At 46.1% G+C, this 27034-nt stretch overlaps 1 protein-coding gene across 6 annotated transcripts in view; it reads right to left on the reverse strand.

Moving 5' to 3' along the window:
* LOC136576370 (putative methyltransferase DDB_G0268948) overlaps nt 1-27034 on the reverse strand; it is a 111518-nt gene that overhangs the window by 67871 nt on the left and 16613 nt on the right. For 2 of the 6 annotated variants that reach the window (XM_066575608.1, XM_066575610.1), the window contains exon 2: nt 19756-19905. The exons of 3 other annotated variants lie outside the window; for them this stretch is intronic. The gene's annotated coding sequence lies outside the window, so the exon portion shown is untranslated. The remainder of the gene's footprint in view (nt 1-19755; nt 19906-27034) is intronic. One more of the 6 variants, XM_066575609.1, reaches the window with a different exon arrangement.

The raw sequence follows: 27034 nt of genomic DNA on the forward strand, positions 1-27034 counted from the left end.
ACCTGGGCAAACAAATCTACCCTGTCTGCAGATCTTCTCCAAGTATATTACAAAATCCTAACCAGATGGTATTATACACCCTCCAAATTAGCAAGATACATTCCAAACATCGACAAAAACTGTTGGAGGGGTTGCAGCCAAGTAGGCTCCCTTATACACTTATTTTGGGACTGTACATTTATACAATCCTTCTGGAGAGAGATTTTTCAAATTGTTTGGAGAGTTTCGGGCCATATGGTTCCTAAATCTCCGGAACTTGCGCTACTATTACTGAACTGCAGCAATATACCTCCTCATAACCGAAAGTTGGTGTGTCACTTGCTGATGGTGGCGAAATTGGCCATAACCAGGAAATGGAAATCTACAACCCCTCCAACAATATCTGAAGTACTAGATATTATGGCAGATCACTGCTCATATGAAAAGATACTCGCTTTGGCAGGGGACTCTATGCCCAATTTCCTTCGCACTTGGAACCCCTGGATTAGATATATGCAAAAAAACCCTTGACTAATTAAATATACATAAGAAACCTTACTGATGTTAACTGAGAACGTGATGTACAAGACCGTTTAATGTTTTGAGATAAATGTAAAACTGCTTCAAAGTTTTTGGTTTTTTTTTCTCACAATTCTGTTCGGCGTTATAAACACTACTTATGTAAAGTCAATGGAATCTGATGCTCATACCACCTGCTATTTACATTGTTGCTGGAAAAAAAAACAACTAATTTACACCTTGCATTTTAAGATATATGGATCCTTAACAATGTATAATTCAAAGAAAAGATTTGACTTGTAACACAACTGTATTTTGTAAAACCCAATAAAAAATTATTTGTTTAAAAAATGCCACGATTTCAAGTTGCATTTAATGAATGCATGTGTGAGAGTCGCCTTCGGGTGTGTACATGTTATCTGTTTTCTTAAGTGTGGTTCAAAATTACATTAAAAAACTGCATGCAGTATTCAAAGACCATGTATGTTTTTAAGAAACTGCATACACTATTAAAAACTGCCTGTGTTTTGATGCATTTTTTTTTCATCGTGTGTTAAGTGTGCATTAGAGATGAGCGAGCGTACTCGTCCGAGCTTGATACTCGTTCGAGTATTAGGGTGTTAGAGATGCTCGTTACTCGAGATGAGCACCACACGATGTTCGAGTTACTTTCACTTTCATCTCTGAGACATTTGCGCGCTTTTCTGGCCAATAGAAAGACATGGAAAGCATTACAACTTCCACCTGTGACGTTCCAGCCCTACACCACCCCCTGCAGTTAGTGGCTGGGGAGATCAGGTGACACCCGAGTATTAAAATCTGTCCCGCCTGCGGCTCGCCACAGATGCATTCTGACATAGATCAGGGAAAGTGCTATCTTGCTTTAGCTGCTATAGGGAGAGCGTTAGGTGTTATATTTGTCTTGAAGAACCCCAACGGTCCTTCTTAGGGCCACATCTGACCGTGTGCAGTACTGTTGAGGCTGCTTTTAGCAGTGTTACACAATTTTTTTTTTTTTGTATATCGGGCGTGCAGACTATTGCGTCCTCAGTCTGCAGTCATTGCACAGAGTATAGGGGCAGTACTGGTGAGGCAGGGAAAGAGGGAAAGGTGAAAGAGATATACTGTCTATATAGGCAGTGGGCTTTTTCAAAAAAATTGGGGAAAAATACTATATTTGGGCTGCCTGTGACCGTCCTGACTGTACTGCGTCTCTGTTGGGGGGTAGTAGTCCTAATTAATACGCAGATAAGCGTTACAGCAGGCTTGCGCAAAATTGTTTCTTGACTCTGCTGTCTCCGTTACATCACGGCCGTCATAGCGCCAGAGGGAAACAGTATGCATAATATACGCTGCATACAGTATCTGTCAGGTGTTTCAGCTCAACATTTAAAAAAATTGAAGCAAAATACTTAAGGCCTACCACTACCCTTTGGCCACTTGACTGCTTCTGCGCTGTGAATTCCACTAGCTCAGTCATACGCACCTACGTCTCACTACAGGCGTGCGCAAAATTGTTTCCTGGCTCTGCTGTGCGTTCCGTAAGCCTCCAACCACAGGCCAATAAGCGTCACATTTAATTACAGCGTTCTGTTTCTGCTCTTCTCGTAATGCACCATGCTGAGGGGTAGGGGTAGGCCTAGAGGACGTGGACACGGAGGCCCAAGTCAGGGTGTGGGCACAGGCCGAGCTCCTGATCCAGGTGTATCGCAGCCGACTGCTGCGGGATTAGGAGAGAGGCACGTTTCTGGTGTCCCCAGATTCATCTCACAATTAATGCGTCCACGCGGTAGACCTTTATTAGAAACTGAGCAGTGTGAGCAGGTCCTGTCGTGGATGGCAGAAAGTGCATCCAGCAATCTATCGACCACCCAGACCTCTACGCCGTCCACTGCTGCAACTCTGAATCCTCTGGCTGCTGCTCCTCCTTCCTCCCAGCCTCCTCACTCCATTACAATGACACATTCTGAGGAGCAGGCAGACTCCCAGGAACTGTTCTCGGGCCCCTGCCCAGAATGGGCAGCAATGGTTCCTCTCCCACCGGAGGAGTTTGTCGTGACCGATGCCCTACCTTTGGAAAGTTCCCGGGGTCCAAGGGATGAGGCTGGGGACTTCCGGCAACTGTCTCAAGAGCTTTCAGTGGGTGAGGAGGACGACGACGATGAGACACAGTTGTCTATCACTCAGGTAGTAGTAATTGCAGTAAGTCCGAGGGAGGAGCGCACAGAGGATTCGGAGGAAGAGCAGCTGGACGATGAGGTGACTGACCCCACCTGGTTTGCTAAGCCTACTGAGGACAGATCTTCAGAGGGGGAGGCAAGTGCAGCAGCAGGGCAGGTTGGAAGAGGCAGTGCGGTGGCCAGGGGTAGAGGCAGGGCCAGACCGAATAATCCACCAACTGTTTCCCAAAGCACCCCCTCGCGCCATGGCCGAGGTGCTCAAAGGTGTGGCAGTTTTTCACTGAGAGTGCAGACGACCGACGAACTGTGGTGTGCAAGGTTTTTCGCGCCAAGATCAGCCATGGAGCCACCACCACCAGCCTCACCACCACCAGCATGCGCAGACATATGATGTCCAAGCACCCCACAAGGTGGGACGAAGGCCGTTCACCGCCTCCGGTTTGCACCACTGCCTCTCCCCCTGTGCCCCAACCTGCCACTGAGATCCAACCCCCCTCTCAGGACACAGGCACTACCATCTCCCGGCCTGCACCCACACCCTCACCTCCGCTGTCTTCGGCCCCATCCACCAATGTCTCTCAGCGCAGCGTCCAGCCGTCGCTAGCGCAACTGTTTGAGCGCAAGCGCAACTACGCCGCCACGCGCCCGCACACTCAAGCGTTAAACGTGCACATAGCAAAATTGATCAGCAGGAGATGCTGCCATATAGGCTTGTGGAAACTGAGGCTTTCAAAAACATGATGGCGGCGGCGGCCCCGCGCTACTCAGTTCCCAGTCGCCACTACCTTTCCCGATGTGCCGTCCCAGCCCTGCACGACCACGTCTCCCGCAACATTGTACGCGCCCTCACCAACGCGGTTACTGCCAAGGTCCACTTAACAACAGACACGTGGACAAGCACAGGCGGGCAGGGCCACTATATCTGCCTGACGGCACATTGGGTGAATTTAGTGGAGTCTGCGACCGAGTCAGAGCCTGGGACCGCTCACGTCCTACCCACCCCCAGAATTGCGGGCCCCAGCTCGGTGCTGGTATCTGCGGCGGTGTATGCTTCCTCCACTAAACCACCCTCCTCCTCCTCCTTTTACGAAACCTCTGTCTCGCAATCAAGATGTGTCAGCAGCAGCACGTCGCCAGCAGTCGGTGCCGCGCGGCGTGGCACACAGCGGTGGCCAAGCGTCAGCAGGCCGTGCTGAAACTACTCCGCTTAGGAGAGAAGAGGCACACGGCCCACGAACTGCTGCAGCGTCTGACAGAGCAGACCGACCGCTGGCTTTCGCCGCTGAGCCTCCAACCGGGCATGGTCGTGTGCGACAACGGCCGTAACCTGGTGGCGGCCCTGCAGCTCGGCAGCCTCACGCACGTGCCATGCCTGACCTACGTCTTTAATTTGGTGGTTCAGCGCTTTCTGAAAAGCTACCCACGCTTGTCAGACCTGCTCGGAAAGGTGCGCCGGCTCTGTTCACATTTCCGCAAGTCCAAGACGGACGCTGCCACCCTGCGGACCCAGCAACATCGGTTTAATCTGCCAGTGCACCGACTGCTGTGCGACGTGCCCACACGGTGGAACTCTACGCTCCACATTTTGGCCAGGCTCTATGAGCAGCGTAGAGCTATAGTGGAATACCAACTCCAACATAGTGGGAGTCAGCATCCTCAATTCTTTACATAAGAGTGGGCCTGGTTGGCAGACATCTGCCAGGTCCTTGGAAACTTTGAGGAGTCTACCCAGATGATGAGCGGGGATGCTGTAATCATTAGCATCACCATTCCTCTGCTATGCCTCTTGAGAAGTTCTCTGCAAAGCATAAAGGCAGACGCTTTGCGCTCGGAAACGGAGGCAGGGGAAGACAGTGTGTCGCTGGATAATCAGAGCACCCTCATGTCTATATCTCAGCGCGTTGAGGAGGAGGAGGAGGGAAGGAGTATGAGGAGGGGGGAAGAGACAGCTTGGCCCACTGCTGAGGGTACCCATGCTGCTTGCCTGTCATCCTTTCAGCGTGTATGTCCTGAGGAGGAGGAGGAGGAGGATCCTGAAAGTGATCTTCCTAGTGAGTAGAGCCATGTGTTGCGTACAGGTACCCTGGCACACATGGCTGACTTCATGTTAGGATGCCTTTCTCGTGAACCTCGCGTTACACGCATTCTGGCCACTACGGATTACTGGGTGTACACGCTGCTCGACCCACGGTATAAGGAGAACCTTTCCACTCTCATACCCGAAGAGGAAAGGGGTTCGAGAGTGATGCTATACCACAGGACCCTGGCGGACAAACTGATGGTAAAATTCCCATCCGACAGTGCTAGTGGCAGAAGGCGCAGTTCCGAGGGCCAGGTATCAGGGGAGACACGGAGATCAGGCAGCATGTACAGCACAGGCAGGGGAACACTCTCCAAGGCCTTTGACAGCTTTATGGCTCCCCAGCAAGACTGTGTCACCACTCCCCAGTCAAGGCTGAGTCGGCGGGAGCACTGTAAAAGGATGGTGAGGGAGTATGTAGCCGATCGTACCACCGTCCTCCGTGATGCCTCTGCTCCATACAACTATTGGATGTCTAAGCTGGACACGTGGCCTGCCGTTAGCGTCTTGTCAGAGAGGGTGTTTAGTGCAGCTGGGGGAATCATGGATAAGCGTACCCGCCTGTCAACTGCCAGTGCCGACATGCTTATACTCATAAAGATGAACAAAGCCTGGATTTCCCCAGACTTCTCTTCTCCACCGGCAGAGAGCAGCGGAACCTAAAGATTCTTTTCGCTGCAACCCGAGAAAAAAGCCTTCTCTATCACTGGAAAAAAGGGAGAATAAGCTTTGTCAATCACTCTCAGATATTATTAGTCCTCCTACTCCTAAAACAGCTTTATGGCTCCCCAGCAAGACTGTGTCACCGCTCCCCAGTCAAGGCTGAGTCGGCGGGAGCACTGTAAAAGGATGGTGAGGGAGTATGTAGCCGATCGCACGACCGTCCTCCGTGACGCCTCTGCCCCCTACAACTACTGGGTGTCGAAGCTGGACACGTGGCCTGAACTCGCGCTGTATGCCCTGGAGGTGCTTGCTTGTCCTGCGGCTAGCGTCTTGTTAGAGAGGGTGTTTAGTGCGGCTGGGGGAATTATCACGGATAAGTGTACCCGCCTGTCAACCGACAGTGCCGACAGGCTTTCCCCAGACTTCTCTTCTCCACCAGCAGACAGCAGCGGTACCTAAACAATACGTAGGCTGAACCCGTGGATGGAAGCATCATTCTCTATCACCATCAAAAACGGGGATCTTTTAGCTTCATCAATCTGTGTATTATATTCATCCTCCTCCTCCTGCTCCTCCTCCTGAAACCTCACGTAATCACGCCGAACGGGCAATTTTTCTTAGGCCCACAAGGCTCAGTCATATTACTTTAGTAAACAATGTTTATACGTTTCAATTCTCATTAAAGCGTTGAAACTTGCACCTGAACCAATTTTTATTTTAACTGGGCTGCCTCCAGGCCTAGGTACAAATTAAGCCACAGTAACCAAAGCGATTAATGGGTTTCACCTGCCCTCTTGGTTGGGCATGGGCAATTTTTCTGAGGTACATTAGTACTGTTGGTACACCAATTTTTTTGGGCCCTCGCCTACAGTGTAATCCTAGTAATTTTTATGGGCTACGCCTGCACTCATGGTACAGCAAGGTGTGCGGGGTTGGCCTACACTTTTGCTACATAAACAAAAATGTAACTGGGGCCTATACTGCAACTACTGAAATGTGAAAGAGACTGTTATCTCCCTAAACTGCTGCAACAGGAATGTTACTGTGGCCTGTCTTGACTGCTACTACTACTGAAATGGAACTAATACTGTGCTCCCCCTATACTGCTGCTTCGGAATTGTTACTGGGGCCTGTCTGGACTGCTACTACTACTGAAATGGAACTAATACTGCGCTCCCCCTATAATGCTGCTAGTGATATGTTACTGGGGCCTGTCCCTAATGCTACCGCTGAAATGTTAGTAATTCTGGGCTCTACCTATACCGCTGCTAATGCTATGTCACTGGGCTGTGGAAACGGAGGCTTCCCAAAGACATGATGGTGGCAAGGACATTTCCCACCAACGCGGTTACTGTTAAGGTGCATATAACCACGGACACGTGGAGAGGACACGTAGTGCCTCAAAAACATCCCCCTCCTCCTCCAACAATGAAAACATTCTTGGCAAATATCTTTGCATTGGTCCGTCTGGTGGCAGTCCAAGAATTTCACCTTTACCGACACAACAAGAGAGCCCCCCCACCATCCCCCCGCCACGGCCCACTTAATCCTGGCCACATTCCGAAAACCAACTAAATAAAACCATGCTACTAGGTCTGCTGTCACCACCACATTCCCACCAACGCGGTTACTGTTAAGGTGCATATTACCACTCTGACTGGGGCATGCACTGTGGGCCGAAGCACACCTGTATTGTATGTGATGTTAGGTCTGCTGAGCAGGGCACTGCAATGGGATACATTTATGTACCGCCGATGGGTTCCAGGGAGCCATCCATGCTGTGGGTCCACAGGGACTTCACATTAGGGATTTGTACCTGCCAGTGTCTATGTATTAAAAACCCCTGCCAGACTGGGGCATGCAGTGTGGGCCGAAGACCACCTGCATTTAATCGGACGTTACCTCAGCTGTGATGGGCAATGCAATGGGATATATTTATGTACCGCCGGTGGCTTCCTGGGACCCACCCATGCTGTCGGTCCACACGGAGTTGTGACTGCATGTGTCCACTTCTAAAGAACCCCAGTCTGACTGGGGCATGCAGTGTGGGCCGAAGCCCACCTGCATTAAGCACGACATTCCTACCTCAGCTGTGTTGGGCAATGCAATGGGATATTTCTATGTACCGCCGGTGGCTTCCTGGCACCCACCCATGCTGTGGGTCCACAGGGAATTATAAATGCATCTGTTTCCACTTGTAAAGAACCCCAGTCTGACTGGGGCATGCAGTGTGGGCCGAAGCCCACCTGCATTAAGCACGACATTACTACCTCAGCTGTGTTGGGCAATGCAATGAGATATTTCTATGTACCGCCGGTGGCTTCCTGGCACCCACCCATGCTGTGGGTCCACAGGGAATTATAAATGCATCTGTTTCCACTTGTAAAGAACCCCAGTCTGACTGGGGCATGCAGTGTGGGCCGAAGCCCACCTGCATTAAACCTGACGTTACCTCAGCTGTGCTGGGCACTGCAATGGGATTTATTTATGTACCACCGGTAGGTTCCAGGGAGCCACCCATGCTGTGGGTGCACACGGAATTCCCATTGCGGAGTTGTACCTGCCTGTGACTATTTATAAAAAACCCCGGTCTGACTGGGGCATGCAGACACCTTGACAGAATGAATAGCGTGTGGCACATGGGTTCCCCATTGCTATGCCCACGTGTGCAGCTCCTGATGGAGGTGGCACAGGATTGGATTTCTCATTGCTTCTGTACAGCATTGTGGGCTATCGCCCCGCCCCTTTTAAAGAGGGTCGCTGCCTGGCCGTGCCAACCCTCTGCAGTGTGTGCCTGCGGTTCCTCCTCATGGCAGACGCACTTATAAATAGACATGAGGGTGGTGTGACTATGAGGCCAGCGTGTGGTATGAGGGCAGCTGAAGGCTGCGCAGGGACACTTTGGTGTGCGCTGTGGACACTGGGTCGTGCGGGGGGGGGGGGGGGGGTTGGGCAGCCTGTAACCCAGGAGAAGTGGCAGCGGAGTGTCATGCAGGCAGTGATTGTGCTTTGTTGGAGGTAGTGTGGTGCTTAGCTAAGGTATGCTTTGCTAATGAGGGTTTTTCAGAAGTAAAAATTGTTGGGGAGGGGGCACTCTTGCCGCTATTGTGGCTTAATAGTGAGACCTGGGAACCTGAGATGCAGCCCAACATGTAGCCCCTCGCCTGCCCTATCCGTTTGTGTCGTTCCCATCACTTTCTTGAATTTCCCAGATTTTCACAAATGAAAACCTTAGCGAGCATCGGCGATATACAAAAATGCTCGGGTCGCCCATTGACTTCAATGGGGTTCGTTACTCGAAACGAACCCTCGAGCATCGCGAAAAGTTCGTCTCAAGTAACGAGCACCCGAGCATTTTGGTGCTCGCTCATTTCTAGTGTATATATATACACATATATACATATACACATATATACATATACACACAGACACACAGGGAGATGTATAACTTATACCAGCAATAGATAGATATGGGAGAGAGAACAGACAGAAGGTAGACAAAAGACAGGTAAGAACAGAGGCTTAAAACAGAGTTTAATATTTATGGGCAATTTTATATAGTGGTCTAATATAATATGCATAAGGATTGAACAGGTGGTGAGGATTAATAGCAACATTTTATAGGTTGGCTTCTATAACGGAGGATGAAGGTAAGCCACCTTAATAATGAATTAAAATAAACAATTTATTTAAAACAAAATTGATATTTAATCACTTCTCTATCAGGTTATGATATGACTAAGATTTATATGAATAAGAATCAGGGGAAATACAAATGGCTGTGAATAAATTTCGGCTCTTGCTAGTAAGATCAAATCTGAAACTGAAATCCATTGCATTTGAAGCATCTAATGAATATTTTTAGAATTAATGTTTGTTTCATAATGTTACTAAACTAGACATAATACTTTTCTGTATGGTAAATGATATAATTGATGTAATATGGGATTGTAACATATAGTGTGCCTTGAACATCGAGGCTTGCGGGAAGCAACGAGAGGAAAGGCATTCATTATTTTATACTAATTAGGGGTTAATCTATCATTTGTTTTTAATAATTAAAGATTTCGTTTTTAAGGAAGTTTGTTAGAATGTAATGTAGAGGTGAACAAGGTTTTACAAAAACCAAAACGCGTTCTCCATATCTGTGAGATGTACATTTTATTTATAAAGCAGGAAATTTAAAACGCAAGCAACATCCCGACTCTGAATTTTACCTGCATAAGGAAACCGGTGGCTGATTAAGTCTTGCAGAATATGCCTGCTGAGAGGAACTGGGATCAGAAACCAACCAAGGTGGGATAGAATTATTTTTCCTTAAACTAACATGAAGTCAGCCATGTGTGCTAGGGTCCCAGTAAGCAACACATCGCTGTCCTCACTAGGAAGATGACTTTCAGGATCATCCTCCTCCTCTTCAGCCCATACATGCTGAACAGATGAGAGGCAAGCAGCATGGGCACCCTCTGCAGTGTGGGTGCAGGCCGCGAGGCGCTCATGCCTGCATCCTGCGAGGGGGATTGGATCTGTGTGGCAGGTTTTGGCACAGGGGAAGAGGGAGTGGTACAACCCGAAGGTGGTGAATGGCCTTCGTCCCATCTTGCGGGGTGCTTGGCCATCATATGCCTGCGCATGGTGGTGGTGAGGCTGGTAGTGGTGGCTCCCAGGCTGATCTTGGTGCGACACAGGTTGCACACTACTGTTCGTCGGTCGTCCGCGCTCACTAAAAAACATCCACACCTTTGAACACCAATGCTCTGCACGGAGTCTTGCCATGAGGGGGTGCTTTGGGAAACAGTTGGGGGATTCTTTGCTCTGCCCCTGCCTCTACCCCTGGCCACTCCACTGCCTCTTCCAACCAGTCCTGCTGCTGCCCTTGCCTCCCCCTCTGAAGCCCTGTCCTCAGTAGGCTTAGCAAACTAGGTGGGGTCAGTCACCTCATCGTCCAGCTGCTCTTCCTCCGAATCCTCTGTGTGCTCCTCCCTCAGACTTACTGCCCTTACTACTACCTCACTGACAGACAACTGTGTCTCATCATCCTCATCCACAAAAAGCTCTTGAGACAGTTGCTGGAAGTTCCCAGCATCATCACCGAACTCCGGGAACTTTCCAAAGGTTGAGCATCAGTCACAACAACCTCCTCAGGTGAGAGGGGAACAGTTTTTTTCCCACTCATGGCAGAGAACAGTTCCTGGGAGTCTGCCTGCAAAGAATATGTCATTTTCATGGAGTGAGGAGGCTGGGAGGAAGGAGGAGCAGCCCGAGGATTCAGAGTTGCAGTCCCTAGGCAGGGAGAAGTGGACTGCGTAGAAGACTGGGTGGTCGATACATTGCTGGATGCGTTTTCTGCCATCCACGACAGGACCTGCACGCACTGCTCTGTTTGTAATAAAGGTCTACCACGCGGACCCGCAAATGGTAATATGAAGCTGGTGAGCCCAGAAACTTGCCTCTCTCCTAATCCCGCAGCAGCCGGCTATGATTCACCATGCTCAGGAACTTGGCCTGTGCCCACACCTTCACTTGGACGCCCGCGTCCATGTTCTCGACCCTTTCCCCTACTCCTCATTATGGCGGATTAAGAATAGACAAGGGCCCAAATAAATTACCCCACTGTACAGCACTGACAACTGTGGCTAATTCACTGCACACAGAGACTTGTAGATAGCGGAGGCTCTATGCTTTGACTTGAAAAAATTAACCCGCTGTCTTGCGCCGATACCCAGGGGTAATTTACCGCTCGCAGAGACTTGTAGATAATAGAGGCTGTATGGAGTGGGAGAAAACGCTAAAGCCTGTGGATACTGCTGGTAACTGCGGCTATCTCAACCCCACCAAGGAAAGGGTATTGTGAGATGCTCTGCCTAGTGGCAGAGCTGAAATACTTTGCAGTCGCCCAGGAAATATTAGTACTGTTTAGCAGCGAGACCTCTGTCTAATGCACTGCAGACACAGAACGGTATAACTGAAGTCATTTGAAGTAGGCTAGGAAATGTTAGAGAGCAATTTCACGGTGAGAGCTGGTTGTACGGCACTGCAGGCTGAGAACGCCATTACTGAAAGGCTGGGAACAGGCCTAGATGTGTAATACCAAAATTGGTGCACTACTTCTCCCAGCCAGCCACAACTATAATGCACACGGTGAGATGTAGCCCTAAGAAGGATCATTGGGGTTCTTGCTTGGAGGATCAGGAGTCCTGTGAAACTTTCCCTATATAGGCAGCTCTGTCCCTAAACTCTGCGTAATACACTGCAGACTGAGAACACTATAGCTGAAATGGCCTGCACAGCCCGAGATGCTTAAAAAAAAATAATTGGTGCACTACTGCTCCAAGTCAGCCACAACAGTAATGCACACGATGAGGAGTTGCCCTAAGAAGGACCGTTGGGGTTCTTGAAGACAGGATCCTATGCTAACACTATCCCTGTATAAGCAGCAGCACTTTCCCTAACCTCTGCCAGCATGCGTCTGAGGCGAGCCGCGGGCAGGACCAGTTTAAGTACGCGGCGGTCACCTGATCGACCCAGCCACTCACTGCTGTTGGCGGGCGGAGGGTTGGCACGTCACAGCAGGAAGTGGTAATGCCTTCCCTCCATGTTTATTGGCTAGAAAATGGTGCTAAAGGAAATGCAATTGACTTGAGTACCGCGTGGTGAGTACCCTAATACTCGAACGAGCATCAAGCACGGATGATTGTTCTCACTCATCTCTACTGTTTAAGCTTCCTGTGACTCTGGCATTACCGCCATGTGCCTGGGTAGAATACTAAGTATCTGCCAAGACACGGGTGAGTGGGAAGTGTCATTGCTTTTGCTATACTTGCTGGGGTGGATGCCACTCCTTCCATATTAAAGGAAAAAGGGGGGTGGGGTAGTCAAACACATTAGAATAGGATTTCTTGTAGAGTTAGATAATAATCTAAAATGCTGTGCTAAGTTATTGATTTATGTTGTCAACACAGTAGCTGGGACTTATGTGCCACCGCCCTATGCCTGGGTAGATTGTTAAGTATCTGCAAAGAGACGAGTGAGTGGCAAATGACATTGTTTTTTCTACATTTGCCTGGGCAAAAGCAGCTCTCCCCATGTTAGAGAAAACAACAACAAAAAAACCCAAAAAAAAACCCAAAGAAGTCAAACACATTAGAATAGGACTTCTCGTAAAATTAGACAATTACTCAGAATGTTCTATTGTATTAATGATTTTTGATGTCACACAGTAACCGAATACATTAACTAAAGAGATAAACCTGGAAATAGCCCAATGGGTCTCCAAAACACCCTCACCAGCCCACTCCACACCTTTCTTCTCCCACACCCAGAACAGAACATCTTTTAAACAGAATAAGGGGTAGTACAGTAGCAACTTACATAACCAACAAAACCAAGAAACCTACAACATGCATATCATATTGTGGAGCATTAAGGGCCTTGGCTCCAAGAGAAACAGTGCTGTGCCATCGCAAAAAATTCTGACCTGACCTAATTTTGCTACAAGAGACACACCTGTTAGAGTAAAAATTCTATTGCCTGAAAAAATCTTTGGTGGGCACTGTAGTTGGATCATCCGCTGTGAATGGGAAAGCAGGAGCCATCATTCAAATTTAAAAAATCCCTTCAGAACACGCTGATCACGGACAACAACGATAAGTAGGGCAGATGGTCCCAAGTACTCTTAGAACATGAGGGAACCAAGTGTAGACAACATTTATGCCCCAAATGGAGAGAATTAACTTTTCTTCAAACAAATAGAACGATTACTCCACAATGATCCTGTGGACCAAAGTGGTCTGTAGAGTCATGAACACAGTAATGAATGCGGCAGAAGACCGAAGGAGACCATCCCAAATAGTACACAGACAGAATTCTGAAACCTCTCACACAAATAGCCGACATAAATGATACATGAAGATATTTACATCCTGACGGCAGGGAATACTTATTTTACTCACATGCACACCAATTATGGTAATGTATTTACATACTCCTATTACAACATGTGGTACACGTACCCTAAGGGCACTGATTTTACATGGAGATTTCCAGCTTTCTTAACCTGTGATGAAAACTTCCAAGCAGCAGTTCAAATGTGGTGGCTAGACTATGCAGACCATAACAAGGAACATATGGCAAAACCCACTCTATTCAGCAATAGCTGTCATTCAGGGTAACCTATTAGGATACATGGCCAATCTACACAAAAAGATAAGCACACACTATGATGAGGCAAGTCTCAAACTATGCAAAATATACATGACATTCTTGCAAACACAGATAACACAAAACAAAGAAAAATGGCATCTCGTTAAAGCTGATTTTGATCTCTGGCTAGATAGGAGACAAAGATCACATCAGAAGTACCTGCAAGCCAAGCTATACAAACACAGCAACAAAGCAGGCTGGCTTCTGGCCAGACTAGCGAAGAGACAGTACTCCAACAGACAAATAACATTCATAAGAGACGAAAACAGCCAGGCACAAAAACACCCGAGGCAAATAAATATAATACTCCAGAATTACTTAACAACACTATATAAGCCCCAGACAAACAATACAGAACACCGGAAGGAATTGCTATAGAAGGTTTCGCTACCCACCCCAAGTCAAACACAACTGGCATCACTAAATGAAAAAAAAAAAGGAGGAGGAGGTCAAACAGGCAAAAATACAACTATCCAACAGCAAAGCACCAGGCCCTTGATGGATACTCTGGGGAGTTTTATAAATACCTCAAAACCATGATCTCTCCCACGCTAACAAATCTCTTTAACCAAAAACTGTAAACTGGAAAGCAGTCAGACAAAGCGAGCCTAGCACACATAAAACTAAACAAAGACATGCAACTCTCAGAATCATATCACCCAATATCACTCATCAACCAGGATATCAAATTATTGTCTAAAAGACCTCGCTGGCAGCCCTGACACAGGTACTGTTTTTGTGAAAGGCCGCTTGGCCATGACAAACATCCGCAAAGTCCTGGCAGCACTCGATGCCATACGAGTGCGCCTAAATCCATTTTCCCCCAATCTAAGAAGTATAGCCCAATTCTATTAGCATTGGATGCAGAAAAAGCAATTGATTATGTAAACTGGGAATGGCTAAAATTGGTGTTTAAAAAAAAAAAAAAAAAACAACATCGAAGGAACTTTTAGAACTTAAATTGACAGCCTATACAGCAAACCCAGAGCCAAAATAGATATGTAAGGCTTGTTTTCAACCACGTTTGAATTACACAATGGCAAAAGATAGGGGTGCCGACTATCTCCCATACTATTTGACGTGGTGTTAGAGCCATTAGTCAAAAGACTATCTGAGTCAAATGTGTAAAAGGGCAAGAATATAGGCTCCCATGAATTAAAGATTTCCCTATTAGCAGAAGACATTCTACTGTTCCTCGAATACCCAGAAATGCATCTGAAGCCACTATTAAAAATGATAACTGAGTACCGGGCCTCTTGGGCAATAAAATAAACCCCCTGTAAAGCGAGATACTAGAACTAGGTTCACCCTACACTACTATGCTATGGATGTCACTTGGTTGGCAGACCATCATAGCAAAACCCTTTATCCCATATCTAGGCATCAAAATAAGAGTGACACCAAGCTGCATTAACACTCTGAACTACCTACCAATATTTTATAGAATAAAAAAAAAGTAATGGCTACATTTGCCATTAACCCTATTGGGACAATGCCACCTGATAAAAAATGATGAGCTTCTCAAAACTGTTATATCCAATGCAGACGATCCCTGTACTGCTCAAATACTGAGACGTGACCTGCCTAAACTCAGAATTCACAAAATGTATTTGGGCAGGCAGAAAACCCTGCATCTCACTCAAAAAGCTAATGCTGGACAAAGTGAGGGGGAGGAATAAACTTTCCAAATATAAGAAGTTACAACATGGCTTGCCTAACCCACCACATATTAGATTGGATAAAGAAGACTGATGCATATTCCTGCAGAAAACTTGAATTCAATTTAGCTGCACCCTGGGACTTAGTTGCTTACATACAGTTTATGCAACCCTCCCAACAGACAAAGAAATCCCAGCTATTAACCCATTCCCGCTGCAGGGTGTAAGTTTACGTCCTGGCAGCGGGGTACTTCCCGCAACAGGGCGTAAACTTACGTCCTGGGGATAGCGCGAGATCACATATGATTCCGCGCTATCCCGCAGCGGGAGGCGGCTGTCAGTCACAGCCGGCGTCCCGCTGCAACAGCGGGGGGGCATCGGAGATGCGTCCCCGCTGTTAACCCCTTCCCTGCCGCGATTTAAGTAGATCGCGGCAGGGAAAGAGTTCACAGAGGGAGCACGCTCCCTCTGTGTCTCCGGCCGGCTCTCGCGATGTTATCGCGAGAGCCCGGCCTGTCGCCATGGTAACAGGGCGCCAGACACTGGCGTCCTGTGGTACCAGTGCCTGAGATCGCTGTATAAGCGATAAGGCATGGCAGGGCAGTAGCTCTGCCATGCCTTATGACAACGATCACCAGGGCTGTGGTCAAAGTCCCTCAGAGGGACACAAACAGTGTAAAAAAAACAAAGATTAAAAAAATGAATTAAAAAAACTAGTTAAAAAACCATTTTTTATGCTTCTCAGATTAGCATAAAAAAAAGGTAAAAAAAAAATAAACCCCCACATATTTGGTATTGTCGCGTACAATAAGTTGCACATGCATTTGACTGTGCACGGAAAAAAGCATTTAAAAAAAAACGCTAAAAAACTGAGGCAAAATGCTAATTTTTAGCATTTTGCCTCACTAAAAATGCAATAAAAGTGATCAAAAAAGCCGTATGTACCCCAAAATGGTACCAATAAAAGCTACAGCTCGTCTTGCAAAAAATAAGCCCTCATAGAGCTCCGTACATAGAAAAATTAAAAAGTTACAGGACTTTGAATGCAGCGATTTAGCAAAAAAAAAAAAAAGATTTCCAAAAAAGGGTTTTTATGTCAGAAAAGTGGAAAAACCTAAAAAAAGTGTAAGAATTTGGTATCGTTGTAACCGTACCGACCCACAGAAAAAATGGAATGTCTCATTTATGCTGCATGATTAAAGCTGTAAAAAAAAAAAATCTATGGCAGAATTGATGCGTTTTCTCTCCCTGCTATCATAAAAATAAATAAATGAATAAACGTTTTACAATATAGTCAATGTACCCAAAAATGACGCCAATAAAAACTACAGTTCGCCACGCAAAAAAACAAGCCCTTACACGGCTGCGTCGATGGAAAAATAAAGTTATGGCTTTTGATAAATGGAGAAGAAAATCCGCCAAAAATTGTTGCGTCCTAAGGCTAGGGTCACACAGGGCGGATTTTCGTCGGAAATCTCGCGGTTTGGCTGCAGCAAAAACCGCGAGATTTCCGCCGGGAGAACCGCCGCGGTGTAAGCCGCGGCGGCTGTGAAACGGCCCGGCCGCGCTGCGGCCGGCGCTCCCATGGAGGAGAGCGCGGCCGCAGCGAAGAATGGACATGCTGCTTCTTTTGAAACCGCGGCTGCGGCGGCCGCAGCCGCGGTTTCAACCGGATTTGCCGCAGCGGATTAGCCGTCCCGTGTGGACGAGATTTCTGAGAAATCTCATCCACATGGCTGGCTAATCCCAGGATTAGCGGCCGCGGGCGGATCTGCTGCGGCAAAACCGCGGCAAATCCGCCCTGTGTGACCCTAGCCTTAAGCCCAAAATAGGCCATGTCATGAAGGGGTTAAAAGACACCATGATCACTTGGAAGGAACTAGGAAAGGCTTACGACCTCCCCTTCCTCATACCTATGAATATGCTCCTGATAGGACACCAACTTTTGCAGGGGATAAGACGATAAGGTTTACAAAACATGGCACATAAATGGCCCATATCTAGCCGCCCACTTCATGCATGACACAGAGCAAAGATGGCTCACCCACCTAAAACTACAATACAAATTCCATCAATATCCCTCACAATTCTTACAAATTAAACAGGCTTTTTTCTTCTGTAAAAGCAGGTTGACAAATCTAGCAAGACAAGCAGATGTCACCGACTTTGATATCTTCATTGAGCAGTCGCATATGATAGCATAGCTATCAAAAATACAGTAAACTATGGCTGCCAGCAGACGGGCGGAAATTCCGCAGTGGGATTTACCACGGAATTTCTGCCCGTGGAAGCTGCCATAGGATTGCATTAACAAACTTCGACTGCAGGCGGCCTATTAGAAGCAAATTCAACAAGCCAGGTACACAAACTCTTTACACAATGGAAAAAAAAGTTATACAAAATGACAACTTTGAGACCAAGCTCAGAGTGAGGTGTGGAGAGAATCCTTTTTCAAAATAATGCAGTATGCCATTTATGGTTTCAACATCCCAGTCATGGCAACAAATCCTGACTGACTGGTAAAGTGCCCAAAATGTGGCCTTCCTGCCACAGAGTTTGAGCATGGCATTGGTCATGTGCACAAGTGAAATCATTCTGGGAATCTATAGCACAATACATCGAAACTAAATGGAAGATAAGAATAGGAGTAAACAAGCTCTCCCTACTTTTTTATGTCGAATTGTACCTAACAGACAACAGACATGACAGAACAACAATTCATCCCACTCTTTGTACATGTATTCCTCCTAGCTGCCAAACAATCCTGAAACACTGGCTCTCAGAGATACTCCCCAAGGTAGCAGAAGTGGTGATGCAACCAACTCGCAAAATGACCATGGAAAGAATTGAAGTAGAGAGGCACAAGGAAAGGGGTGCAAAAAAAGGAAAAAAACACTTCAAAAACTAGAAGGGATTTCTCACTTCCCACTTAGAGGCGGAAATATCTGCCATAGTAACCCCCTTTAGATATACAGAATGGTATCTATCTGGAGAAATTGAGGGGAACGCTGGGCAGTCTAGTGGCGAGTGGAGAGCGAGCAGAGGATAGAAAACCCCAAACCATAATGCAAATTGACTCCTGGTCTATGTCTTGTAGTAGATGTATTCACTTCACTTACCCTCTCCCCAATCCTCCCTTATCCATAAACCCCTTTCACCACACTTCCCAGGAGAGGATCAAGGGCATTATGAGCTAAGACTGTTCTGGAATGACCTCACGATAAAGAGGACAAAATGCTGTGATCTCTGTTTCCAAAGAAACAAAAAGCTAATGGCAGGAAGATATTGTAAGAGTTAGGCCGGCTGCACACGAGCGTGACGGGCTCCACCGCGGAATATTCCGAGGCGAAGCCAGTCACGGCGCTCCCCAGAGACCCCATACTTACCAGCGGATCCTGCGTTTTCGTTCCCGCACGACGCTTCCCCACCCACCGCTGCCGCGTCGTCACGTGACGCGGCCGGCCGTGTCATGTGATGCGGTGGCCACGTCATATGACGCGGCGGCGGTAGGCGGGAAAGCGTTTTCACGCTATCTTCCGCTGTGTTACAGCGGGAGATAGCGTGAACGGACGGCTTCCATTGACTGCAATGGAAGCCGTCAGCGCGTACACCCGCGGCAAATAGAGCATGCCGCGGGTGAGGACAGGAGATTTCACGGTGCGGAATTCCGCGGTGGAATTCCGCACTGTGTGCCCTGAGCTATTAGGTTCAATAGAACCTAATAGCTGTGGGCAACGCAGCGGATTTTCGCCGCGAATTACGCGGCGAAAATCCGTTCGTGGGAAGGAGGCCTTATTGTTATCATTAACATTTGTCCAAGTTAGATATTTCCCATGCAAATGATCCTGCGTGATCAATATATGTAGTATGTAACATACTTACTACATGTGTAAGGGGAGACAAGTAGGGGGTTGCACATACATTAAGACCACTTACTACATGTGTGAACAAGATTCATCTAATCCAGTATATCCTCTCTCTAAAACAGAGACAGGCCAGCCTCTCTATTGTTCAATGCATGTCGGGCAATGGAAGAGTATGGTGGTTTAAAATGAGAAAGGACATGTACTCACAGTAAGAAATATATGTGTTATGCTAAATCTTCCCCAGAATACATAGGTCTATGTGGCTCAACGTGTCTGAGAAGGTGTTGTGTCTCTCTGGAAACTGATTGAGCACGAGATGCACAGGCTTCACTAAGGTCTATGGAGGTATGACTCCCTGAATTAGGATGATAGGCTATAGACAAGTGATAGCTAGCAAAGGGAGGGAAATGTGGTACGAGGACATAAGATATTGTTTCTCTGTCATCAGCCCAAAGGCTGAAGCATATTATATTTTGTTCTGTTTATACCATATGTATCTACCAAATGAAATGTAGCTACTGTATACTAACTTTAGCTTTATTTACTTCCCTTCCTCTGTGTAAAACATAGTTGACTAAAAGAGGGTTTTCTCTAACAAAAGTACATACAGTCGGCTGAGCTTTGTATCAAATCCTCTCCTGAGTAATACCGTCTCTCAACTTGTATCTGATGAACACTGTGTAATTGGATACCAAGAAGATTGCAGCTGTGATCCTCCATTGCCCCCTCTCTGTGTCTCTTCTCCTTTACTTCATAACCTAAAGTAAGAACATACTTCCTGGTCTTTATTCAATGTATAGATAACATTAACCAGTAGTTTTAACATCTAATAACCCTGCCTACTCACTACATAAAATGTATGTCATGTAATAGCCACTCAGAGATTTGTGACCATATCTATAGGTCCCTCTGAGTCGTGTCAACATAAAAATAAAGTTCATTTCCTATGTTATCCTGGGTGTCATATCAGATATTGGATCGTACATCAGTTATACTACATATCTCTCCCAGGCAAAGATTTCAAAACAGACTAGGATTTTAAGATGTGATATTCAAGCTATTTTGAAGAAGCACAAAGAAAGAGGCAAAGTTGAGCACCATAGCACAGTGGTTAGCCAAGGAAACTCAGTGCTGCAGATGAAAGACACATTATACTTGCTGCTCTTTGAAACTGGAAGATGTCTAGCAGTGCCATTATCTAAGAACTGGGAAAAAAAACAGTAGGACCTAGGTACACCCATATATTGCTCAAAGAAGTCTGGTCAGACATGGTCTTCATGGAAGAATTGTGGCCAAAAAGCTGTACCTTTGACATAGAAACAAGATCAAGTGACTAAACTATGCACAAAAACATAGGAACTGGAGTGCAGAAAATGGCAGCAGGTGCTCTGGACCAATGAGGCAAAATTTGAGATATATGACTGTAACATGAGTGGTACAATAAAGAGTGTCTGCAGGCAAAAGTGAAGTATGGTAGAGATCCCTTACAGCAGGGGTCCCCAACTCCAGTCCTCAGGGACCACCAACAGGTCATGTTTTCAGGATACCCTATAGTAAGAACATCTGTGGCAATATCTGAGGCACTGACAATAATTACATCACCTGTGCAATACTGAGGAAATCCTGAAAACATGACTTGTTGATGGTTCCTGAGGACTGGGGTTGGGGGAACACTGCCTTACAGGCTTGGGGCTGCATTTCAGCAAATGGAGTTAGGGATCTGGTCAGGATTAATGGTATTTTCAATACAAATGCAAGCAGACACACTGGCTTACTGGTAGAGGTCACAATTGCAACCTGACCCTTTAGCTAGGGGAACCGATGGAGGCCCCGCCATATACTGTTTTACCAACCCACCTCAAGGGCTGGCTGTAAGTGATGCTCAGGGAGGGGAGGGCTGTTACCTGGGGCAGAATGCTCCCAACACACAGTCCTCCCTTCCACTGAGAGATTGCAGCTGTAATTCGTCAGAACTGCAGTCTAGCCATGCAATGCTAGCCATGTGATTGGTCTGTCTGACAGTGCACTCACAGAGTCTAATAGCGGAGGAGACTAGCACATCATGCACTGCATAAGGTATGTGAGTTTATAATTATAAATGTAAAGCTGGTATAAGTTATACTGTGTAACTTATTCTAACTGTACATATATAATTATTTGCAGTAGATACCCAGGGTATACCAGTATGGTCCATATCATTACATACAGGGATGTATATCCCCCTTCATATAGTAATAAGGTGCATGCTCGTATATCCTGGGAATCTGCTGTATATAATTATAAATGTGCAGCTGGTATAAGTTAGACATCTCCTGTATATTGTGATGTGGACCATGCTGGTATACACTGGCTATTATATATGTATCACTGGTATAAGTTATGGTATATACATCTCCCCATACATAGTGATATGAAACATGTTGGTTTTTGGCAGCATATAAAGGTACAAATGTAGAAGAAATTTATTACCCCATCACAATACAATGCAGCAATGTTTCGACCGCAAGGTCTTTTTCAAGCTCCTAAAAAAGCTCAAATAAGACCTTGCAGTCGAAACGTTGCTGCATTGTATTGTGATGGGGTAATAAATTCATTCTATATTTGTACCTTTATATGCTGCCAAAAGCCTCTTTTTATTTCGCTACTTGGACTCTGAGGGAATCAGGGTTTGGATTCCCTTCCTTTTTTGGCTGCTTCATACTAAAGCCCGACCCAGAGTGGGTTTTCTACTGGTGCTGTTGGCATAACCTCCTTTCTTTATATGAAGCATGTTGGTATGACCTGGTTATCTCCTGTATTTAATTATATATGTACAGCTGGTGTAAGTTATACATCCTGTATGTGAGGATGTATCCCGACGATATCAGACGCGGGATAATCGCAACGCCCATGGACAGGCACCTAAAACCTGCATGTGGATTTAAACAATACATGCAGTTTTTTTTTTATAATCAGTGTTTATTGAAAATTTTTTGATTATTCAACAAGTACAGACATGAAAAAAGATTTAGATTTAGTTACAATGTCTGATGCAAGACCCTTCAAAATCGTTCAGAGTCTCATTAAAATATAGTACTTAAGTACATCAGCAGAAAACAGCGCAACCACGTGGCTATTAGGACCAGGGTAAGCCTGGTCGGGGAGAAGGTCTCCACAACGGGACAGGCCCATGCAGTTTTTTAAAACTGAATGCAGGTTTTTTTATGTGTTTTTAATTGTGTGTAAAAAGTGTGCATTCATATATGGCAGATACCCAGGTTATACCAGCGACCATGATGGAAAGCCCGGCAAATTTAAAATCTCCCTGCACCCGGCTGTCAAAGATAGCTGAGTGCAGAGATATGTTGCCGGGCACCACTGTATGCTGCTCCCAGTAACGTGATCACCATTATCCATTGGATAATGCTGATCATGTAAACCTAAAGGGGTTGTCTTGCGAAAGCAAGTGGGGTTCAGCACTTCTGTATGGCCATATTAATGCACTTTGTAATATACATTGTGCATTAAATATGAGCCATACAGAAGTTATTCACTTACCTTCCCTGCACTGGCGTCCCCATCTCCATGGCTCCGTCTAACTTCAGCGTCTAATCGCCCGATTAGACACGCTTGTGCAGAAGTGTCTTCTGCCTTCGGCTCGACTCAGCAGCAGCGGCGTCCTGGCTCCACCCCTTCTACGCTTCATCGCGTAGCTCCGCCCCATGACGTGTGCCGATTTCAGCCTCCTGATTGGCTGGAATCGGCACACGTGATGACGGGGCGGAGCTACGCGATGATGCGTAGAAGGGGCGGAGCCAGGACGCCGCTGCTGCCAAGCTGAGCCGAAGGCAGAAGACCCTTCTGCGCAAGCGCGTCTAATCAGATACACTGAGAGACGCATCTACCAGTACCAGTGCAAGCTGATGTGAATGGAACTATCAAATGAGGGTCATGTCCAGGCAGTAGAGATACATAATTAAATTAAATGCATCTCTCATCAGATACACTGAGAGATGCATCTGCCAGTACCAGTGGCACAATATTGTGCATCAAACAATAAATCTATAATCATGACTTGATACATTGAATCACCATAGATGTGTAATGATGCATCTCTGATGAGAGATGCATTAATTTAATTATGTATCTCTCCTGCCTGGACATGACCCTCATTTGATAGTTCCATTCACATCAGCTTGCACTGGTACTGGCAGATGCATCTCTCAGTGTATCTGATGAGAGATGCATTTAATTTAATTATGTATCTCTACTGCCTGGACATGACCCTCATTTGATAGTTCCATTCACATCAGCCTGCACTGGTACTGGTAGATGCATCTATCAGTGTATCTGATGAGAGATGCATTTAACTTAATTATGTATCTCCACTGTCTGAATATGACCCTCTTTTGATAAGTCCATCTACATCAGCCTGCGCTGGTATTGGCATTTGCATCTTATAGAGCTGTTCCTGTCCTTGATAAAAGACATTGATCATCATTTAAACTGATTTGTCTCCATAAAACTTTGCTAACTAATCGCCCATCTGCATGAGGTAAAGGCACTGTGTCCTTCATGGCCGCTGCCTCTCCAGGAGGTGTGTGGCAATGCTGCTAGCTGATTGAAGGCACTTGAGCCAATCCCCTTGCTTGGGAGGCGTGCCTTGGGTAATATAAACCTCATCTGGAGGTTCAGTTACCATCTATGCTCATTCTTTCCACAGCCACCATGCTGTGCAGATCTTTCATCAGCCACGATGCTGTGTGGCTTTAATATCCTGTCTCTAGCATAAAATCCATCCTGATGACGCTGCCAGATAGTCTCTGACAGCAGAAACGCGTAGATGGAGAAAAAGCTTTCTGCCTAAAGTGATTATTATCAGTGGTTGGCTTTGTGCCAAACTAATCACTTAGGGACTCTGCTGCTGTGCACATATAAAAATCTTAAAGTGCACCCCAGCAGTGATTTGATGCAAAAGGTTTTTGCCTAATGTGATTAATATCAGTAGTTGGCTTTTTGCCACAATAATCACACAGGTATTTTACTGCTTGACACACATAAAAAACTTTAAGTGTACCCCTGCAGTAATATGACAGAAGTCACTTATACTAACAGCAAAATGATCTGAAGTTATATCTCAGAGTAATATATATGATCTGTAGTTATATCTCAGATCAGTATATAGTTTTCCTCTGAAAGGAGTTCTCTATATGAATCAAGGGAAAAACCTTTGACCTTTGTTACATAGACTTTGGATGGCCAGAACTTTGCCTTTTGGCTATTCCTGTCATCTAGGGCATACCGCGCATTGCTCTATAAATTCATAAGCCATCCTTTTGAATATGCACCATTGGACTTTGGGATGTGTATCCATCCCTTGATGATTGTAGGTATATGTGGGTTACCATAAAATAGGAACCCAGGATTTACAAATCATCTATTGTGGTCACTTATTCATTTGTTCCAGCCTGATATATGACCCTAGGATTCTATATATCTCAAAGTGAATACATACTCCATTGAATTTGGGGATATAGGATCCCAGTTGACACTTCCATCTGTGATTGGGGCACTTAGTAATCCGTGTCAACATCTACACATCTCCCCTTCGACTATATTATCTGATACACTAGATAATAGGAGAATTGATTTAAACCAATTCCCATCAACTTAGAAGGGAGAGAGAGTTTATGTATCACATAGAGTTCCCAATGGGTCATATAAGATTTCTTTCTTAAAGGGAATATCTGGACTTTAAGAAAACAATCAGTATACATATGAGACCTCCTAGTCCTATTATTATATCAGCATAGATCTATTCTATCACTTTATATTGCACAATATTTTCTTTTTCTTTTTATCTAACTAATAAAAGTTATATTTTATATTTCTTGTGGTTCCCTACGGTGAAATATATTTCTTCAACGGGAACTTGGCTGCCTCGGTGATATACAGTTGTGCAAACAGATATAATATTAGAGCCACAGTGGGCATGTTTCTGAACACAGGACAAACAGGGTTATCCATTTTAAGTCCTCATTTTCATGTGCACTATAGAAAAAAAAACTGCCTTTAAAATTATGCAATTGCAAAAATATGAAATTTTATTTTTCTCCTTTAAATTGTATTCATTCCTGAAAAAAAACGTGGGGTAAAACTACTCATGACACCCTCAGTGAATACATTAAGGGGTGTAGTTTTTAAAATGCGGTATCTATCATTCTGACACCTATGAGCCTTTGCAATCTTGGCTTGGTGCAGGAATACAAAGTGTTCTTCAAAATGTTGTTGATTATAATGTTAAATCTGTACCACTGGCGTACCGTCAGAGGTTGTTGGGGTTGTGATGGCGACCTGGCCCTGCACTGAGGGCGCCCAGAGGCCGTCTGTCAGGATGGGTGGCTATTGGGGTCGCCGTGCCCGCACGGCGGATGCTGTCGCCCCTGCTATGAGTGCACGTCGCAGGGGGACTCCTACGCTGGTCATCAGTCCTGGCCGCCCGACTCCTACACGGCGCAGAGGTGCTAGGAGCATGGCGGCTGCTGCCCGGCGCCGTGTTCCTGTTTCCATGGCAGCCTGCTGCATCCCTACTGACCTAGCCTGGTCTGCTAGTGCTGAGGGAGGTTCTCCCAGCATTTCTGATTGCCCTGCTGCTGTCAGGTGCTCCGCCCCAATCAGCTGCTGGGGCGGGAGCTCTGACAGCTTTTAAACCCTTCAGTGGCTTCCTGACACTGCCAATGTTAGTATAGGCTCCTTACACTCACCAGCGTTACCTTGGAATCCTGTTTTCTAGTATATTGACCTCCGCTTTTCCCCTGACCTGACTTCGTCTCCTCCTTCTGTACTGTGTTTCTCTGGACTGACTTTTAGTGCTTGACCTTGGCTTGCTCCTGGACTGGTTTGCGGTTTTCCCCTTGTGCTTCGCTGTAGTTGTCTGTTTGTCTGTCCATTTGTTTTCTGTTTCCAGGGATTGTCGATTTCCCTAGCATTCCCTTAGCCAGTGTAGGGACCGTCGCCCAGTTGCCCGCCTGGGGTTAGCCAGGAGTGGAGGCAAGTAGGCAGGGACAGGGGTTGTGGGCTACGTTGCAGGACCCCTGACTCCTGCTTTCCCTGGTCTCCTGACACCGTCCTCCGCCATATACAAATGAACATAGAGTATATTACCGACTGGTCTCACTGCTAGCCACGTGATTCTTGAGGTGTGGCTGACAGAGCGAGCTGGAGAGCAGCAGAGCAGAAAAGGAGGATGGAGGAGAGGAAGAGGCGGGCTGACACACACGGCATGACACAGACTAGAGTAAGTTGATGATTATGTAATCTCTCTATCTATGGCTGTTATAAGTTATACATCTCCCTGTATATAATTACATACAATTAACCCCTTAAGGACATGGCCTATTTTGGCATTGAGGACCAAACGATTTTTAGTATTTTCTCATCTCCATTTTTCAAAAGCCATAACTTTTATTTTTCCGTCAACGCGGCCATATAAGGGCTTGTTTTTTGCGTGGTGAACTGTAGTTTTTATTGGTACCATTTTGGGGTACATACGTTTTTTTTGATCACTAGTATTGCGTTTTTTGGGACGCAAAATGCTAAAAAGCATTTTGCCTCAGTTTAGCAGGTTTTTTTTTTTATGCTTTTTGCCATGCAGGATAAAAAGCATGTTCACTTTTTTTGTGCACGTCATTACGGACGCGTCGATACCAAATGTGTGTAATTTGTTTTTTTTACATTTTTATTTTTTGTACTTGATTTTGCTCTTCTTTTTACACCATCTGTGTCCCTCTGAGGGGCTTACACTGCAGCCCTAATTAATGATCGCTACGATAAGGCATGGCAGGACTTCTCTCCTGCCATGCCTTATCGCTTATTATAGTGATCTTTGGCAATGGCAATACTGGACGC

Source organism: Eleutherodactylus coqui, chromosome 8 (assembly GCF_035609145.1).
Source record: "Eleutherodactylus coqui strain aEleCoq1 chromosome 8, aEleCoq1.hap1, whole genome shotgun sequence".
Classification (NCBI taxonomy): domain Eukaryota; kingdom Metazoa; phylum Chordata; class Amphibia; order Anura; family Eleutherodactylidae; genus Eleutherodactylus; species Eleutherodactylus coqui.